Raw genomic sequence first — 12,163 nt, 5'->3', positions numbered from 1 at the left:
CAATGAAAAATTATAGATATGTTGGAGACGTATCAAGCATCCCCAAGCTTAATTCCTGCTCGTCCTCGAGTAGGTAAATGATAAAAAAAGAATTTTTGATGTGGAATGCTTTCTAACATATTTCTGAATGTAATTTTCTTTATTGTGGCATGAATGTTCAGATTCGAAAGATTCAAGATAAAAGTTTAAAATTGGCATAAAAATAATAATACTTCAAGCATACTAACTAAGCAATCATGTCTTCTCAAAATAACATGGCCAAAGAAAGTTATTCCTACAAAATCATATAGTTTGGCTATACTCTATCTTCATCACACAAAATATTAAATCATGCACAACCCCGATGACAAGTCAAGCAAGTGTTTCATACTTTTGATGTTCTCAAACTTTTTCAACTTTCACGCAACACATGAGCGTGAGCCATGGACATAACACTATAGGTGGAATAGAATGGTGGTTGTGGAGAAGACAAAAAGGAGATGCCCATCAATAGATATCAATGTGAGTGAGTCGGGATTGCCATGCAACGGATGCACTAGACCTATAAGTGTATGAACGCTCAACAAAAGAAACTAAGTGGGTGTGCATCCAACTTGCTTGCTCATGAAGACCTAGGGCAATTTGAGGAAGCCCATCATTGGAATATACAAGCCAAGTTCTATAATGTAAAAATCCCACTAGTTTATGAAAGTGACAACATAGGAGACTCTCTATCATGAAGATCATGATGCTACTTTGAAGCACACGTGTGGAAAAATGATAGTAACATTGTCCCTTCTCTCTTTTCTCAAATTTTTGGGGCCTTCTTTTTTTCTTTTGGCCTCTTTTTTCGTCCGGAGTCTCATCCCGACTTGTGGGGGAATCATAGTCTCCATCATCCTTTCCTCACTGGGACAATGCTCTAATAATGATGATCATCACACTTCTTTTTACTTACAACTCAAGAATTACAACTCAATACTTAGAACAAAATATGACTCTATGTGAATGCCTCCGGCGGTGTACCGGGATATGCAATGAATCAAGAGTGACATGTATGAAAGAAAATTATGAACGGTGGCTTTCCCACAAATACGATGTCAACTACATGATCATGCATGGCAATATGACAATGATGAAGCGTGTCATAACAAACGGAACGGTGCAAAGTTGCATGGCAATATATCTCAGAATGGCTATGGAAATGCCATAATTGGTAGGTATGATGGCTTTTTTGGGGAAGGTATATGGTGGGCGTATGATATCGGCGAAAAGTGTGCGGTAATAGAGAGGGTAGCAAATGTGGAAGGGTGAGAGTGCGTATAATCCATGGACTCAACATTATTCTTAAGAACTCACATACTTATTGCAAAAATCTATTAGTTATCGAAACAAAGTACTACGCGCATTCTCCTAGGGGGATAGATTGGTAAGAAAAGACCATCGCTCGTCCCCGACCGCCACTCATAAGGAAGACAATCAATAAATAAATCATGCTCCGACTTCATCACATAATGGTTCACCATACGTGCATGCTACGGGAATCGCAAACTTCAACACAAGTATTTCTCAAATTCACAACTACTCAACTAGCATGACTCTAATATCACCATCTCCATATCTCAAAACAATTATCAAGTATCAAACTTCTCATAGTATTCAATGCACTTATATGAAAGTTTTTATTATGCCTAAAAGCAAATTACCATGTTGTTCTAAAGTACTCTCAAAATAATATAAGTGAAGCATGAGAGATCAATTATTTCTATAAAATAAAACCACCACCGTGCACTAAAAGATATAAGTGAAGCACTAGAGCAAAAACTATATAGCTGAAAATATATAAGTGAAGCACATAGAGTATTCTAATAAATTCCGATTCATATGTGTCTCTCTCAAAAGGTGTGTACAGCAAGGATGATTGTGGTAAACTAAAAATCAAAGACTCAAATCATACAAGACGCTCCAAGCAAAACACATATCATGCGGTGAATAAAAATATAGCTCCAAGTAAAGTTACCGATGAACGAAGACAAAAGAGGGGATGCCTTCCGGGGCATCCCCAAGCTTAGGCTTTTTGGTATCCTTGGATTTTACCTTGGGGTGCCTTGGGCATCCCCAAGCTTAGGCTCTTGCCACTCCTTGTTCCATAATCCATCAAATCTTTACCAAAAACTTGAAAAAATTTATGTCTTGACTTGGCATATATCTCCCCGGCAACCACGCCAGAAATCCTTCTTGCTACCTCTTAAGCATGCGTTGATTTTTCCTTGAAGAGGAAAGGCTGATGCAGCAAAGCAGCGTAAGTATTTCCGTCAGTTTTTGAGAACCAAGGTATCAATCCAATAGGAGACCACACGCGAGTCACCTTGTACCTACACAAACAAATAAGAACCTCGCAACCAACGCGATAAAGGGGTTGTCAATCCCTTCACGGCCACTTGCAAGACTGAGATCTGATAGACATAATAATAATAAGATAAATTTTTTTGGTATTTTTATGATACAAATTGAAAGCAAAGTTTGCAAAATAAAATAGATAGAAAACTTGTATGATGGAAAATAGACCCGGGGGCCATAGGTTTCACTAGTGGCTTCTCTCAAGATAGCATAAGTATTACGGTGGATGAACAAATTATTGTCGAGAAATTGATAGAATTGAGCATAGTTATGAGATCTAGGTATGATCATGTATATAGGCATCACGTCCGTGACAAGTAGACCGACTCCTGCCTGCATCTACACTATTACTCCACACATCAACCGCTATCCAGCATGCATCTAGAGATTTAAGTTCATAAGAATGGAGTAACGCTTTAAGCAAGATGACATGATGTAGAGGGATAAACTCATGCAATATGATATAAACCCCATCTTTTTATCCTCGATGGCAACAATACAATACATGTCGTTTCCCCTACTGTCACTGGGATCGATGTAACACCCTCGATGCGAGTATATCTCCCACGTGTCGAGGCATGACTTAGAGGCATAATCGCATTGAAGGCATATGTTGCAAGTTAGGCAATCTTCACAACATCCCATGTAATATAGATAATAAAAGGGGAGATAACATAGTTGGCTTACACTCGCCACGTCAATCAAGTACATAAATAACAATACATCATCCAAACACTCATGGCCCGACTACGGCGCCAAAATAAAAGATAACCCAACATGCGACACGGTCCCGATCACCCCCAACAGGGCACCACTACTGATCATCAGGAAAGGAAACACAGTATCATTGAGAGTCTTCGTCGAACTCCCACTTGAGCTCAAGCGCGTCACCTGGAGCGGAATCATCAGGCCCTGCATCTGGTGTAATAGTAATCTGTGAGCCACAGGGACTCAGAAATCTCGCACCCTCGCGATCAAGACTATTTAAGATTATAGGTATGGCAAGGTAAATATATGTGGAGCTGCAGCAAGCGACTAGCAAATATGGTGGCTATCCTGTTTGCAAAAGAGAGTGAGAAGAGGAGGCAAAGCGCGAGCGAGAAACTAGAGAACAACCTGCACAAACATTACTTCAACACCGTGTCCACTTCCCGGACTCCGCCGAGAAGAGGCCATCAAGGTAACACACTCAGTTGATTCATTTTAATTAAGTTAAGGTTCAAGTTATCTACAACCGAACATTAACAAATTCCCATCTACCCATAACCGCGGGCACGGCTTTCGAAAGTTCAAATCCCTGCAGGGGAATCCCAACTTAGCCCATGACAAGCTCTCACGGTCAACGAAGGAATAGACCTCCTCCCGAGACGTTCCGATCAGACTCGGTACCTCGGTTCTTCAAGACACTTCGACAGGTTAAAACTGATCCAGCAACACCGCCCGAATGTGCCGACAAATCCCGATAGGAGCTGCACATATCTCGTTCTCAGGGCACAATCAGATGAGTGCTCCATACAACTAAAACCAAACCTTGAGTTTCCCCGAGGGGGCGCTGCACAGGACTCTAGTTTGGACCAACACTCAGAGGAGCACTGGCCCTGGGGGGCTAAAATAAGATGACCCTCGGGCTCCGGAAACCTAAGGGAAAAAGAGGCTAGGTGGAAAATGGTAAAACCAAGGTTGGGCATTGCTGGAAAAGCTTTAATCAAGGCAAACTATCAAGGGGTTCCCATTATAACCCAACCGCGTAAGGAACGCAAAATCCGGGAACATAACACCGATATGACGGAAACTAGGGCGGCAAGAGTGGAACAAAACACTAGGAGAGAGGCCGAGCCTTCCACCCTTTACCAAGTATATATATGCATTAAGATAACAAGATAATATAATGATATCCCAACAAGTAAATAAAAGTTCCAACAAGGAACGACCTGCAATCTTCACCTGCAACTAGCAATGCTATAAGAGGGGCTGAGCAAAGCGGTAACATAGCCAATCAACGGTTTGCTAGAACATGGTGGGTTAGAGGTTTGACATGGCAATTTGGGAGGCTTGAAAGCAACTGGTAGGCATCGTAGCATTGGCATAGCAAAAGAGCGAGCATCTAGCAAAGCAAAGATAGTAGTGATTTCGAGGGTATGATCATCTTGCCTGCAAAGTTGTCAGAGTTGACTAGATCCTCGAAAACAAGCTCAACGGGCTCCTCGTTAGCGAACTCGTCTCCCGGCTCTACCCAAACAAGACAAACAAGCAACAAGGACACAATCAACCACGTGCAAGGATCAAACAATATGATGCAAACATGGAATGCTATGCGGGATGCGAGGCGGGATGCAAATGCAAGATTTGACAAGGGCTGCATGATCCTGGCCTCAACATGGGAATCCAAATATGCCACTGGAAAGATGAGATGAAATCGCTTGAAAACGATATAAAGAACGCCAGAATCGGAGTTACGGTTTGGAAATGGCAAGCAATTCAAATATGACACCGGTGTGCGATTTACAGCAAGTAGGCATCTAAATGCAACAAGATGAACATGTTACAGCACCCAAACATGACAACAAAATACATGGCAGGGATGAAATCATGATGCTTAACAAAAGTCTAGCACCGAGCTTCGGCCAATTCATCCATTAACGGGTTCAAACAAGCATGGAAAAAACGCATATGGCAAACAGATTTCAGACTTGGTGAAATTAACACTTGTTTGGAATTTCAGATCAGGTAGCACTCTTCGAAGTATCAAAACTACATGCTACAGGACCTGAACATGGCAAAGTAAAGCATGGTATGGAGCTACTCAAAGAGCTTAACAGAAGTCCTTTAGTGACCTTGAGCCAAAAGGGATCAGAAAATACAATTGCAAGCATGTGAACATGGCAAAAACATAAACAGTTCTCAGACTTAGTGAAAACTGGAGCATGCTGAAAACAGATATCAAGTAGGCATGTTTACGAGCTCGATGCACTCACTATGGAGCAAGTCATGGCAAACTAAGCATACACCCATCAAGAATGCACAAAATACAAGCTGGACATGGCAAAAACAATAGCATAGCATGCACGGATCAACTACAACATCCTCGGCAAAATCACTAACAAGTAGACAATCTGCCCAGATTTATGAAGTAGCAAAAGTAGAGCTCGATTGACTCAAGCTAGGGTGCTCCATAATTGCAAACAAAGACATGGATGGATAGAGCACTACAAGATTAACAAAACATCCTTACTGATCATCCTCAAAAGAGGCACGGATCACTAGGAAACAACATGAACATATGGCCATATGAGATAAACAGCTCAAGGACTTGGTGGAAATGCTAAGTCCTTGAAATCAGCATTACCAAGTGCCTCACTTGGCAAGCTTGTGCTAGTCACCACACACATCACAAAAATACATGGGTTGCACCTCTGGAAAGATGGCAAAACCCTTAACAAAACATATGTAGAGCTCATGGGCATATCATGCACACATTAATCATGGCAAAAATGACAAAAATCTAAATGGAGCACCAGATCTGACAAATATCTCAAGTAGTCCTCTTCTAATAGCATTTCCGGCATTAAGATGAACTCAAATGAAAATGATGCAATGGAATGAAATGATGTGCTCTCTGAGGTGAACATTTTGATATGCTATATGCCCAAAACCGTGCTACGGATGCAAAGTTATAGCACGATGAATAGGGCAACATGAACTAGGGTTTCGGGCAAAAAGTCAAACGTCGGGATCCAGATCCAGATCCGGGGCACGCGGTTCAAGGTTCGTCGGCTGGAGTTCGCTCGAGGTCGCCGGAGCAGGGACTTGCCGGAGAGGGGCCTTGAGAGGAGGAGGGGCCGGCCGGTGAGGAGGAGGGGCCGAGGCGGCGACTCGGCGGCGGCGGGCGGCGCGGGACCGGGCCGGCGAGCTCGGGTGGCGGCGAGCTCGTGCTGGCGAGGCCGGCGATGGCGCGGCGGAGCTGGAGGAGTGCGGCGGCCGGAGCGGTCGAAGGCGGCGGCGGGGCGAAGGCGCGGCGGCGCCGCGGGTCCGGGCCGCGGGGGCCGGCAACGGGCTCCCCGGGCCGCGCGGTGGAGGAGGCGGCGGTCCACCCGGGCGGCGACACGTGGCGGCGGCGGCGCGGGTCGGACGTGTCCGGCCCGGCGAATTTTTGTCCGGCGGCGGCGGATCTGGGATTTTAGGGTTTCGCGCGGGATTTCGAATGGGGGGTCTTTAAATAGGCATAGGAGGAGCTAGGAGAGTCCAAACGAGGTGCGGTCTTCGGCCACGCGATCGTGACCAAACGCTCTAGATGATGGAGCAGGTTTTGGTGGGTTTTGGGCCAAATTGGAAGGGTGTTGGGCTGCAACACACACGAGGCCTTCTCGGTCCCTCGGTTAACCGTTGGAGTATCAAACGAAGTCCAAATGGTACAAAACTTGACAGGCGGTCTACCGGTAGTAAACCAAGGCCGCTTGGCAAGTCTCGGTCCAATCCAGAAATGTTTAATCCCCACACACGAAAGAAATGTAGAATTGACCACCGGAGGAGAACGAAGCGCCGGAATGCAAAACGGACAACGGGGAAAATGCTCGAATGCATGAGATGAACACGTATGCAAATGCAATGCATATGATGACATGATATGAGTTGCATGACAATGATAACAACACACGGAGACAAAAACCCGAACTCGAGAAAATAAAATAACTTAACGCCGGAAACGGCAAGAGTTGGAGTACAAATTGGGAAAGTCATATCCGGGGTATTACAACACTCCACCACTACGAAAGGATCTCGTCCCGAGATCTAGGACTGAAAGAACGCCGAGTACTCAGAATGGAGGTGATCCTCGCGTTCCCAGGTAGCTTCATGGTCGGAATGGTGTGACCACTTGACTTTGAGGAAATTTGATTGACTTGTTGCGAGTCTTGCGTTCAGTCTCTTCAAGAATAGCAACTGGGTGCTCACGATAAGAGAGATCTTCTTGGAGCTCAATGTCCTTGAAGTTGACGGTGTGGTTAGGAGTCTTGAAGCACTTTCGGAGCTGAGAGACATGGAACACATCATGAACATTTGCAAAGTTTGAAGGAAGCTCGAGTTGATAGGCGAGATCGCCTCTCTTGCTGACAATCTTGAAAGGTCCCACGTATCTGGGGGCAAGCTTCCCTTTGATACCGAAGCGACGAGTACCTTTCATAGGAGAGACGCGGAGGTAAACATGATCTCCGAACTCGAAAGCCAAATCACGGTGCTTACTATCATAGTAGCTCTTCTGGCGGGATTGGGCTGCTTTGAGGTTATCGCGAATGACTTTGCACATTTCCTCTGCCTCTGTGCTTAAGTCATTTCCCAAAAGCTGACGTTCACCGGTTTTAGACCAGTTGAGAGGGGTACGACACTTCCTACCATACAGAATTTCAAATGGGGCCTTGCCCGAACTTGCTTGAAAACTGTTGTTGTAGGAGAATTCAACATAAGGAAGACAATCCTCCCACTTCATGCCGAAGGAGATCACACAATCCCTGAGCATATCTTCAAGAATCTGGTTGACACGCTCGACTTGACCGCTAGTTTGAGGATGGAAAGCTGTGCTGAAGCGGATGTTCGTTCCCATGGCCTTCTGAAAAGAATCCCAAAACTTGGAGGTAAAGATGATGCCACGGTCGGAAGAGATCACTTGTGGAATACAGTGCAACGAGACAATCCGAGAGGTATAGAGTTCTGCCAACTAAGCTGTAGTGATTGACTCTTTGATAGGCAGAAAGTGAGCCACTTTAGTGAGTTTGTCGATGAGAACGAATATAGCATCATTGCCACGCTTGGACTTTGGAAACCCAGTCACGAAGTCAATTTCAATGTGGTCAAATTTCCATTCTGGAATGGTAAGAGGTTGGAGGAGACCTGCTGGCCTTTGGTGTTCTGCCTTCACTCTTCTGCAGACATCACATTCATTCGCGAATTGAGCAATCTCGCGCTTCATTCGAGACCACCAATAAGCTTGCTTGAGGTCCTGACACATCTTCGTGCTCCCAGGGTGGATGGAGAGGAGAGAATTGTGAGCCTCGTTCATGATCACTTTACGAAGTTCACCTTTGGGCACAACAATACGATCCTCGAAGAAGAGAGTGTCCTTGTCATCAAGGCGGTAGCACTTGTACTTGGGTTGACTCTTGGCAATCCCAATCTTCACCTTTTTCACCATAGCATCAAGAAGCTAGGCTTGGCGAATCTGGTCTTCCAAGGTAGGAGAGATTTGAAGGTTGGCGAGGAAACCCTGAGGAACAACTTGCAGATTAAGTTTGTGGAAAGCTTCACAAAGCTCGGGTTGATAAGGCTTGAGAATCAGACTGTTGCAATAAGCCTTTCTGCTCAATACGTCAGCAATCACATTGGCCTTGCCTGGAGTATACTCGATACTCGGATTATACTCTTGAATCATTTCGACCCATCGAGTTTGCCTGAGGTTGAGATTAGGCTGAGTGAAGATGTACTTGAGACTCTTGTGATCAGTGAAAATGTCCACTTTTCTTCCCAATAAGAGATGTCTCCAAGTCAAAAGAGCATGCACAACTGCCGCCAACTCAAGATCATGAGTGGGGTAGTTCTTCTCATTAGGCTTCAATTGGCGAGAGGTATAAGCAACAACTTTCTTCTCTTGCATCCACATTGCGCCAAGACCTTGGAGAGAGGCATCACAAAAGACCTCGTACGGCTTGGATTCATCAGGCGGAGTGAGAACTGGAGCAGTGATCAATTTCTCTTTCAAAGTGTTGAAAGCAATGTCACACTCCGGAGACCAAACGTACTTGACGTGCTTCTAGAGAAGATTTGAGAGAGGCTTCGCGATCTTGGAAAAGTTTTCAACGAATCTTCGACAATAGCTTGCGAGACCGAGGAAGCTACGGAGTTGCTTCACGTTCTGAGGAGGTTCCCAATTAACAATTGCAGACACCTTCTCAGGATTCACCGCAATGCCCTTGGCAGAGATGATATGACCAAGATAAAGAACCTCATCGAGCCAAAATTCGCACTTGGAGAACTTGGCGTAGAACTTGTGCTCCCTCAACTTATCGAGTACCAAATGCAAGTGCTTGGCATGATCTTCCTTGTTCTTCGAGAAAACCACAATGTCGTCGAGATAGACCAAAACGAAGTCATTGGTGTAGGGGTTGAAGATGAAGTTCATCATGCGAGAGAACGTCGGAGGAGCGTTGATGAGGCCAAAAGACATGACAGTGTATTCATATGAACCATAGCTTGTCCTGAAGGCCCTCTTGGGAATATCTTGCTCACGGATTCGAATCTGATGATAACCCATACGGAGATCAAGCTTGGAGAATACTTGGGCACCTTTGAGTTGTTCGAACAGCTCGTTGATGTTGGGAAGTGGATATTTGTTCTTGATAGTCTTCTTGTTCAATGGACGGTAATCAACACAAAGTCGGTCCGTTCCATCCTTCTTCTTCACAAAAAGAACACCACAACCCGACGGAGAAGAACTAGGCCGGATGAGACCCATTCTTTCTTGAATATCAAGTTGCTTCTTCAGCTCCTTCAACTCTTCAGGTCCGAGCTTGTAAGGACGCTTGCACACAGGTTCCGTGCCGGGCTCAAGATCAATAACGAATTCAACTGGCCGGTGCGGAGGCATTCCTGGAAGCTCTTCGGGAAAGACGTCTTGATATTCGCAAATGATTGGAATCTGCGAGATAGCATCGAGTTCACCCTTCTCATTGAGAGAAAATAGACGGATTGTATTATCCCGAGCGGCAAAGACAATTACATCCACAGACGAATGAGTCAATTGAATCTGCCTGGCAGCACAATCAAGATGCGCCTTGTGCTTAGAAAGCCAATCCATCCCGAGAATAAGATCAATATCCGAGTTACCAAGAACAATTGGGGAAGAAAGGAACTTGTAGTCGCCCAAGGTGATAGTAACCTCCGGGACGCAGGTGTTAGCTGTCATCTGCTTGCCCGGTGACACAATTTGCAAGGAACTTTGCAGATACTGATAACCGCACTCATACTTTGATGCAAAAGGTTTGGAAATGAAGCAATGCAATGCACCAGTGTCAAAAAGAACTTTTGCGGGAATATCGTTAACAGGAAGGTTACCCATAATGACATCTAATGAATCCTCTGCCTGAGCTGTGTTCATCAAGTTGACCTTGCCGTGCTTGGGGTTATGCTTGACCACAGCTGTACTTGCCGATCTGACAGGAGGAGGAGGAGGAAGACGCCTCTGGTTGAAACACTTGTTGGCATAGTGTAACGCCCTCGATGCGGCTATAGCTCCCACGTGTCGAGGCATGACTTAGAGACATAACCGCATTGAAAGCAATGTCGCAAGTCAGGCAATCATTACAACATCCCATGTAATACATAATAAAAGGGGGAGATACATAGTTGGCTTACACTCGCCACGTCACATCAGAGTACATAAATAACATCCATCATACAAACACTCATGGCCCTACTACGGCGCCAAAATAGAAGAAAACCCAACATGTGCCAAGGCCCCGAATCAAACCCCAACTAGGCACCACTACTGATCATCAGGAAAAGACACGTAGTATCGCTGAGAGTCCTCGTCGAACTCCCACTTGAGCTCGTACTCGTCACCTGGAGCGGAATTAGCTGGACCTGCATCTGGTGTAATAGTAATCTGTGAGCCACAGGGACTCAGCAATCTCGCACCCTCGCGATCAAGACTATTTAAGCTTATAGGAAGGATAAGGCAAATATATGTGGAGCTGCAGCAAGCGACTAGCATATATGGTGGCTAACTTATTCGCAAAAGAGAGCGAGAAAAGGAGGCAAGGCGCGAGCGAGAATCTAGAGGAACAACCTGCGCAAGCATAACTCCAACACTGTGTCCACTTCCCGGACTCCACCGAGAAGAGGCCATCACAGTAACACACTCAGTTGATTCATTTTAATTAATTAAGGTTCAAGTTATCTACAACCGGACATTAACAAATTCCCATCTGCCCATAACCGCGGGCACGGCTTTCGAAAGTTCAAACCCTGCAGGGGAGTCCCAACTTAGCCCTTGACAAGCTCTCACGGCCAACGAAGGAATAGACCTCCTCCCAAGACATTCCGATCAGACTCGGTATCTCGATAACTCAAGACACTTCGACAGGTTAAAACAAGACCAGCAACACCACCCGTTGTGCCGACAAATCCCGATAGGAGCTGCACATATCTCGTTCTCAGGGCACACCGGATAAGCTAAGCGTACGGGAGCCAACGTAACCCAAGTTGCCGAGGGACGGCCCCGCACGGTGCTCTAGGTTGGACCAACACTCAGAGGAGCACTGGCCCGGGGGGGTTAAAATAAGATGACCCTTGAGTCTGCAGAACCCAAGGGAAAGAAAAGGCTAGGCGGCAAATGGTAAGACCAATGTTGGGCATTGCTGGACAAGCTTTAATCAAGGCGAAACATCAAGGGGTTCCCATTATAACCCAACCGCGTAAGGAACGCAAAATCCGGGATCATAACACCGATATGACGGAAACTAGGGCGGCAAGAGTGGAACAAAACACTAGGCGAGAGGTCGAGCCTTCCACCCTTTACCATGTATATAGATGCATTAAGATAACATAGCAACATAATGATATCCCAACAACTAAATAAAAGATGTTCCAACAAGAAACGACCTCCAATCTTCACATGCAACTAGCAACGCTATAAGAGGGGCTGAGCAAAGCGGTAACATAGCCAATCAACGGTTTGCTAGGACATGGTGGGTTAGAGTTTTCAACATGGCAATTGGGAGGCTGACAAGCAAAAGGT

The sequence above is a fragment of the Triticum dicoccoides genome, chromosome 7A (genome assembly GCF_002162155.2).
Source record: "Triticum dicoccoides isolate Atlit2015 ecotype Zavitan chromosome 7A, WEW_v2.0, whole genome shotgun sequence".
NCBI lineage: Eukaryota > Viridiplantae > Streptophyta > Magnoliopsida > Poales > Poaceae > Triticum > Triticum dicoccoides.
The sequence above is the reverse complement of the archived record's forward strand: the minus strand, read 5'-3'. Positions refer to the sequence as shown.